The sequence below is a fragment of the Notolabrus celidotus genome, chromosome 9 (assembly GCF_009762535.1).
Source record: "Notolabrus celidotus isolate fNotCel1 chromosome 9, fNotCel1.pri, whole genome shotgun sequence".
Taxonomy (NCBI): Eukaryota; Metazoa; Chordata; class Actinopteri; order Labriformes; family Labridae; genus Notolabrus; species Notolabrus celidotus.
In genome coordinates, this window is record NC_048280.1 from 1,981,918 (window position 1) to 1,990,035 (window position 8,118).

General features: G+C 43.1%; 1 long non-coding RNA gene across 22 annotated transcripts; it reads right to left on the reverse strand.

The window, feature by feature from the left end:
- Positions 1-2,452: 2,452 nt before the first annotated feature.
- Positions 2,453-6,592, reverse strand: LOC117819294. Of its 22 annotated transcripts, none has more exons than XR_004632507.1 (8): positions 6,235-6,592; positions 5,483-5,976; positions 5,171-5,225; positions 4,587-4,955; positions 4,146-4,314; positions 3,821-3,930; positions 2,636-3,548; positions 2,453-2,579 (listed from the first exon to the last, which is right to left on the reverse strand). It is a non-coding gene; the product is annotated as an uncharacterized LOC117819294 (long non-coding RNA). The 22 variants fall into 22 exon arrangements; XR_004632521.1 differs by lacking the exon at positions 2,453-2,579 and having other exon boundaries at positions 2,726-3,166; positions 3,208-3,548; XR_004632517.1 differs by lacking the exon at positions 2,453-2,579 and having other exon boundaries at positions 2,726-3,166; positions 3,199-3,548.
- Between the last annotated feature and the right edge of the window lie 1,526 nt (positions 6,593-8,118).

Genomic DNA, 8,118 nt, shown 5'->3' on the forward strand with positions numbered 1-8,118 from the left:
TCGTGTTTCTACTTTGAGTGAACCGGCTCCCAGCCGGGAAAACCGATTCCATTGCGGCTCCAACTCTTTGCTGGTCTAGAACCACGAACCGCTTACGTCAGGGGCGAGGGGCAGGGTGGCCGTGATCAAAAACACAAACCAGACCTGTTTCCGTCATCGTCCTGCAGCGAAGAAATAAAAGAGACTAATGGACTCCAAGGCAGAGCAGCGATCGGCCGAGGAGACAAGCTGCCGTTGTCCGCCATCGTTGTTGTTGTGAGGGAAAGTTCCTAGCGCTGCTGGGAACGTAAATCTGACGTCATGAAATGCCCGTTCCATGGGTTTGAGTGGGGGGGAAAAACAAACAGGTGCCGTGTTGGTTCACGAGTTCAACCAGCTCCAAACCAGCGCGAGCACCAGCCAGGAAATACAACCCGGTTCACAAGTTCAACCAGCTCCAAACCAGTGTGAGCACCAGCCAGGAAATACAACCATTGGTTGGAAAGAGGTACCACTCTCCTCACAGCAAGCTCCTTTGAGTTCCTGTTTGTGGTATCAGCACACCGACACTATCACAACCTCTGCTGGTCCGTTCTTCTCGTCATATGTCATCGGGGGATCTCAGTGCTGATTGGCCATCACCTCACGAGTGACGTTTCATTCGAGCATGACTCGCTCCATTTACTCAATTCACATCTCCAGACAAGAACTAATTGTGTCTTTACATTGACAATCAATCTTTATTGATACAGTGCCAAATCACAAGAAACGTTCTCCTCAGACTCTTTCCAAACAGAGCAGGTCTAGACCGGATCAGATCCAGTCCCATCTTACAGACAGGACGAGGTAAGGAAGGACCATTAGGGTTTGATGTAAGGAGGTATGAGTAGGAATTGAGGTAAGGAGGGACAAGTAGGGTTTGAGGAAAGGAGGGACAAGCAGGGATCGAGGAAAGGAGGGATGGGTATTATCTTAAGACTCTTTCCAAACAGAGCAGGTCTAGACTGTACTCTATGTTCTATTATCAACAAAGATCCAACATCAAGACCGGATCAGATCCAGTCCCATCTTCCAGACAGGACTCAGGCTGATCTCATCTTAATCCACCATGAGCAGAGCACTTTGCAGCATTTAGCAAGTTACAGTGGCAAGGACAAACTTCCTTTAACAGGCAGAAACCTCCAGCAGGACCAGACTCATAACTCAGACTTCACGTGTAATTCACTCATGAGGATACTTTAATTCACTTCTGGTGTGAACACAGTATTAGAAAGCAAAGCCAGGGTGAGAAGCTGATCCACCAGGTGAGGATGCACCTGCATGAAAAGTGTTTCTTTTGTTTCTCCTCATCCGGATCCCCTGAGTTCCTTCAACTCTCTACCTCGTGGGTTACAGTCTCACTTGCTTTAAGCGCTCAAGAGGAGTTTAACAGTGCTGATTTCAGTCCAGCAGAACCCCCCCGGAGCTTTAATGAACATATTTTAATAATAACATTTTACACTGTGATCAGTCGACATGTTTCTGGTGTTTCTGAGTGAACAGTCTGAGTCTTTGTCTTCAGAGAAGAAACTTTTTCCATCCAGAATGAAAAACACATTTTACTGTAAAAGACGACAGAGATTCAAATCAATAACAGACTGTGTGTGTGTGTGTGTGTGTGTGTGTGTGTGTGTGCATATGTGTGTGTGTGTGTGTGTGTGTGTGCATATGTGTGTGTGTGTGTGTGTGTGTCTAGCTTTCTAGGTTTATGGAAACAGCTTTGACTGTACAAACAGAGAGAGAAGATCAGGTGACAGATATTTATCTCCATCATGTCTGTTTGTTTGTTAATACCTTCATGGAAAGCAGTGTGTCACAATGTGTGTGTTTGTGTGTGTTTGTGTGTGTGTGTGTTTGTGTGTGTGTTTGTGTGTACATGTATTTCTCATGCTGTGGCCACATGTTTGCAGTATAGAGTAATGCACAATACAATAAACATGCCCAAACCTGTGTGACAGATTGTTTGCCTGTACCAGCTGTGCAGTGTGTGTGTGTGCGTGTGTGCGTGTGTGCGTGTGTGTGTGTGTGTGTGTGTATGTGTGTGTGTATGTGTGTGTGCTTGCGTGCGTGCGTGCGTGAGTTCTGGCTTCTTCAGTTCTGACCAGACCGGGGAAGATCTAGAAAATAAAAGCCTCTAAAGGGGCATTTCAACCGGAGAGATTTTACCCGTGAACTATGTGCGTTTCAACCGGTGGACCCAGGGTCTAACTTTAGTTCAGGGGTAGATAATCTCCCCCCTAAAAAGCCCCTGCTAGGGGGGTAGTACTTTTCATAGGTTCCGGGACTTTCAGGGGGGGCGGGGCCTGCAATGCTGAACGTGTCTGATTGGTAGATTAACCGCAGTGTTTTTATTCCACCCTCCGTCCACAATAACATCACACACATCTGTGATTCACTTGATTTCTCTTTCTTTTATTAGTTTTTATTTGTTCTATCTTTTTTGTATGTTTGTGTACTTTTCAAAAGAAGAAGCTGTGATTCTCTTGATTTAGCAGCTTGTAACAGTAGTCTTCTCTCAGCCCACCGTGAATGTGTCAGGTAGGCTACCTTTTGTGGCTTACCTGTGGAGACAAAACATGATGTACAGTTCTTACCTTTCTTACCTTTTGTAGCTTACCTGTGGAGACAAAACATGATCCAGGGAGCAGAGCTCTGTAGATAGCTGATACGGGTCCTATTTATAACCTCATTGATCCTTTGATGTATCTCTTATGACTATGACATCGTCTCTCTTCATGATGTCATCAAAATGTTTAATTGAAGAAATGTTTCCCTTGGCCTTTTCTCCGATCAAGTCCAAACTACACAAATTTTGTAGTAAACCGATAGCCTAACTTTGGGAACAAAACATGGTGATACAGTGATTACCTTACTTACCTTTTGTAGCCTACCTGTGGAAGAAACATGATCCCAGCCGTTGAGCAAGGTCTCTACCCGGTAACTGGAGGTCCTGCAGGACTAGAGCTCTGTAGATAGCTGATACGGGTCCTATTTATAACCTTGCTGATCCTTTGATGTATCTCTTATGACTATGACATCGTCTCTCTTCATGATGTCATCAAAATGTTTAATTGAAGAAATGTTGCCCTTGACCTTTTCTCCGATCAAGTCCAAACTACACAAATTTTGTAGTAAACCAGTAACCTACCTGTGGAAACAACATGGTTATTCAGTTCTTACCTTACTTACCTTTTGTAGCCTACCTGTGGAAGAAACATGATCCAGGGAGTAGAGCTCTGTAGATAGCTGATTCGGGTCCTATTTATAACCTCATTGATCCTTTGATGTATCTCTTATGACTATGACATCGTCTCTCTTCATGATGTCATCAAAATCTTTCATTGAAGAAATGTTGCCCTTGGCCTTTTCTCCGATCAAGTCCAAACTACACAAATTTTGTAGTAAACCGTTAGCCTAGATTCTTGGACAAAACATGGTTATACAGTTCTTACCTTACTTACCTTTTGTAGCCTACCTGTGGAAACAACATGGTTATTCAGTTCTTACCTTACTTACCTTTTGTAGCCTACCTGTGGAAGAAACATGATCCAGGGAGTAGAGCTCTGGAGATAGCTGATACGGGTCCTAATTATAACCTCATTGATCCTTTGATGTATCTCTTATGACTATGACATCGTCTCTCTTCATGATGTCATCAAAATCTTTCATTGAAGAAATGTTGCCCTTGGCCTTTTCTCCGATCAAGTCCAAACTACACAAATTTTGTAGTAAACCGTTAGCCTAGATTCTTGGACAAAACATGGTTATACAGTTCTTACCTTACTTACCTTTTGTAGCCTACCTGTGGAAACAACATGGTTATTCAGTTCTTACCTTACTTACCTTTTGTAGCCTACCTGTGGAAGAAACATGGTGATACAGTGATTACCTTACTTACCTTTTGTAGCCTACCTGTGGAAGAAACATGATCCAGGGAGTAGAGCTCTGGAGATAGCTGATACGGGTCCTAATTATAACCTCATTGATCCTTTGATGTATCTCTTATGACTATGACATCGTCTCTCTTCATGATGTCATCAAAATGTTTAATTGAAGAAATGTTGCCCTTGACCTTTTCTCCGATCAAGTCCAAACTACACAAATTCTGTAGTAAACCGATAGCCTACCTGTGGAGACAAAACATGGTTATACAGTGATCACCTTACTTACCTTTTGTAGCCTACCATTGGAGACAAAGCATGGTGATACAGTGTTTACCTTACTTACCTTTTGTAGCCTACCTGTGGAAGAAACATGGTTGTTCAGTTCTTACCTTACTTACCTTTTGTAGCCTACCTGTGGAAGAGACATGATCCAGGGAGTAGAGCTCTGTAGATAACAGATACGGGTCCTATTTATAACCTCATTGATCCTTTGATGTATCTCTTATGACTATGACATCGTCTCTCTTCATGATGTCATCAAAATGTTTAATTGAAGAAATGTTTCCCTTGGCCTTTTCTCCAATCAAGTCCAATCTACACAAATTTTGTAGTAAACCAATAGCCTAACTTCGAGGACAAAACATGGTGATACAGTTATTACCTTACTTACCTTTTGTAGCCTACCTGTGGAAGAAACATGATCCCAACCGTTGAGCAAGGTCTCTACCCGGTAACTGGAGGTCCTGCAGGACTAGAGCTCTGTAGATAGCTGATACGGGTCCTATTTATAACCTTGCTGATCCTTTGATGTATCTCTTATGACTATGACGTCATCTCTCTTTATGATGTCATCAAAATCTTTCATTGAAGAAATGTTTCCCTTGGCCTTTTCTCCGATCAAGTCCAAACTACACACATTTTGTAGTAAACCGTTAGCCTAGATTCTTGGACAAAACATGGTTATACAGTTATTACCTTACTTACCTTTTGTAGCCTACCTGTGGAAGAAACATGGTTGTTCAGTTCTTACCTTACTTACCTTTTGTAGCCTACCTGTGGAAGAAACATGATCCAGGGAGCAGAGCACTGTAGATAACAGATACGGGTCCTATTTATAACCTCATTGATCCTTTGATGTATCTCTTATGACTATGACATCGTCTCTCTTCATGATGTCATCAAAATCTTTAATTGAAGAAATGTTGCCCTTGACCTTTTCTCCGATCGAGTCCAAACTACACACATTTTGTAGTAAACCAGTAGCCTACCTGTGGAAACAACATGGTTATTCAGTTCTTACCTTACTTACCTTTTGTAGCCTACCTGTGGAAGAAACATGATCCCAACCGTTGAGCAAGGTCTCTACCCGGTAACTGGAGGTCCTGCAGGACTAGAGCTCTGTAGATAGCTGATACGGGTCCTATTTATAACCTTGCTTATCCTTTGATGTATCTCTTATGACTATGACATCGTCTCTCTTCATGATTTCATCAAAATCTTTCATTGAAGAAATGTTTCCCTTGACCTTTTCTCCGATCAAGTCCAAACTACACAAATTTTGTAGTAAACCGATAGCCTACCTGTGGAGACAAAACATGGTTATACATTGATTACCTTACTTACCTTTTGTAGCCTACCTGTGGAAACAACATGGTTATTCAGTTCTTACCTTACTTACCTTTTGTAGCCTACCTGTGGAAGAAACATGGTTATTCAGTTCTTACCTTACTTACCTTTTGTAGCCTACTTGTGGAAACAACATGGTTATTCAGTTCTTACCTTACTTACCTTTTGTAGCCTACCTGTGGAAGAAACATGATCCAGGGAGTAGAGCTCTGTAGATAACTGATACGGGTCCTAATTATAACCTCATTGATCCTTTGATGTATCTCTTATGACTATGACATCGTCTCTCTTCATGATGTCATCAAAATGTTTAATTGAAGAAATGTTTCCCTTGGCCTTTTCTCTGATCAAGTCCAAACTACACACATTTTGTAGTAAACCGATAGCCTAGATTCTTGGACAAAACATGGTGATACAGTGATTACCTTACTTACCTTTTGTAGCCTACCTGTGGAAGAAACATGATCCCAACGGTTGAGCAAGGTCTCTACCCGGTAACTGGAGGTCCTGCAGGACTAGAGCTCTGTAGATAGCTGATACGGGTCCTATTTATAACCTTGCTGATCCTTTGATGTATCTCTTATGACTATGACGTCATCTCTCTTTATGATGTCATCAAAATCTTTCATTGAAGGAAATGTTGCCCTTGGCCTTTTCTCCGATCAAGTCCAAACTACACACATTTTGTAGTAAACTGATAGCCTACCTGTGGAGATAAAACATGGTGATACAGTGATTACCTTACTTACCTTTTGTAGCCTACCTGTGGAAGAAACATGGTTATACAGTGATTACCTTACTTACCTTTTGTGGCCTACCTGTGGAAGAAACATGATCCCCACCGTTGAGCAAGGTCTCTACCCGGTAACTGGAGGTCCTGCAGGGAGTAGAGCTCTGTAGAGAGCTGATACGGGTCCTATTTATAACCTCACTGATCCTTTGATGTATCTCTTATGACTATGACGTCATCTCTCTTTATGATGTCATCAAAATCTTTTATTGAAGAAATGTTGCCCTTGGCCTTTTCTCCGATCATGTCCAAACTACACACATTTTGTAGTAAACCCATTGACGAGTCAAAGTTATCAGAAAACCAAAAAATTTCGGCGTGGCAGACATGAAGGCGATGCATCAAACGCACGTCTCGCCATACACAGCAAAAGGATTTCTGTGAGCTTTAAAATGCACAAAATCTCACAAAATTGTCCACAAGCACTGGCTGCACATCCCATTTATATTTTTGGGAATCTTGTCAAAGAAATTCAAATATCTGCTCCAGAGCGCCCCCTAAAGGCTTAAAGATAGGCACAAAAATAGCTTACTCTCACAGTAAACCTCCTGCGCTCACAAAATGTATTTGTCTTTGTGATGAAATGCTTCTCTTTTGGGGCACTGGTGGCCTAGTGGTCTAAGCGCCCCTCATACAGAGGCTACAGTCCTCGTCGCAGGGGTCGCCGTTCGATTCCCGGCCAGTCGACCATCTCCTGCCTGTCTTCCCCCGCTCTCTACTCCCCACATATCCTGTCTCTCTTCAGCTGTCCTATCAAATAAAGGCCAAAAGGCCAATAAATATAACTTTTAAAAAAAGTAAAATAATAAATTTAGGATTGAATTTAACATTATTTTATTGACTTTCATAGCACAACATGGACTTGCCCCTCTCTATATCTCTGAGCTTTTAGTCCCCCTACATGTAATGAGTTATATTTGGTGGTATGGCTCTGTTCCGGGAGCTCCCTGCCCTTCCATGTGCCTACGTGGAACGCCAAAGCCTAAGGCGGGGAGAGCACACCTCCCCTCTCTTTCAAGGCTGGGAGAGCAGCAGCAAAGACCCCCGGGGTACCAAACAAAGTGAGCATCAGTGACGATGCATATGACACTGGTAAAATCAGACACAGCAGGAAGGAGGAGCTGGGGTGGAGGAGGGAGGTGAAGAGGTTTGCAGGGAGAGCAGGAAGAGAAGGCAGGCAGAGGCAGACTGTGCTGTGTTCAGTGGCAGTCTGTTGCAGCAGTGTGTGTGTGTGTGTGTGTGTGTGTGTGTGTGTGTGTGTGTGTGTGTGTGTGTGTGTGTGTGTGTGTGTGTGTGTGTGTGTGTGTGTGTGTTTGTGTGTGTGTGTGTGTGTGTTTTGCAGTTATTCGTGGATGTAACTGCCCCAGTTTTCCACTTCGGGACCACAAAGTCAGTCTTTCCATCTATCTTGAGATAAATCAGGTGAGCGGCCAAAGCAACTTTTCAAAAAGTGCAGATCATAGCAAACTGTGAGCCTCCTCCTCGCCCCCTGTCGGGCCCTTTTTAACCCCCCCTGTGTAACTGGCAGAGCAGCTGAGTCCTCTTACAGTCCTCTTGAGTTTGGAGTCTTTAATGACCCTGTGAATATTTGTCTGCACTAAATCACACACTTCCTACACGAGGCTCGGTTTAACCCACAGTGCTGCAGCTCCTCCGTCTGCTGAGGGAATCCAGGAAATACCAACGGACTTAAATAACTTCCAGACCTCTTCAGCCAATCAGGGCTCAGCCCTGGAGCCTGGAAACACACGGTCCTATAGAGCTTATGTCTTTATTTATTTATTTATTTATTTAGCAGCA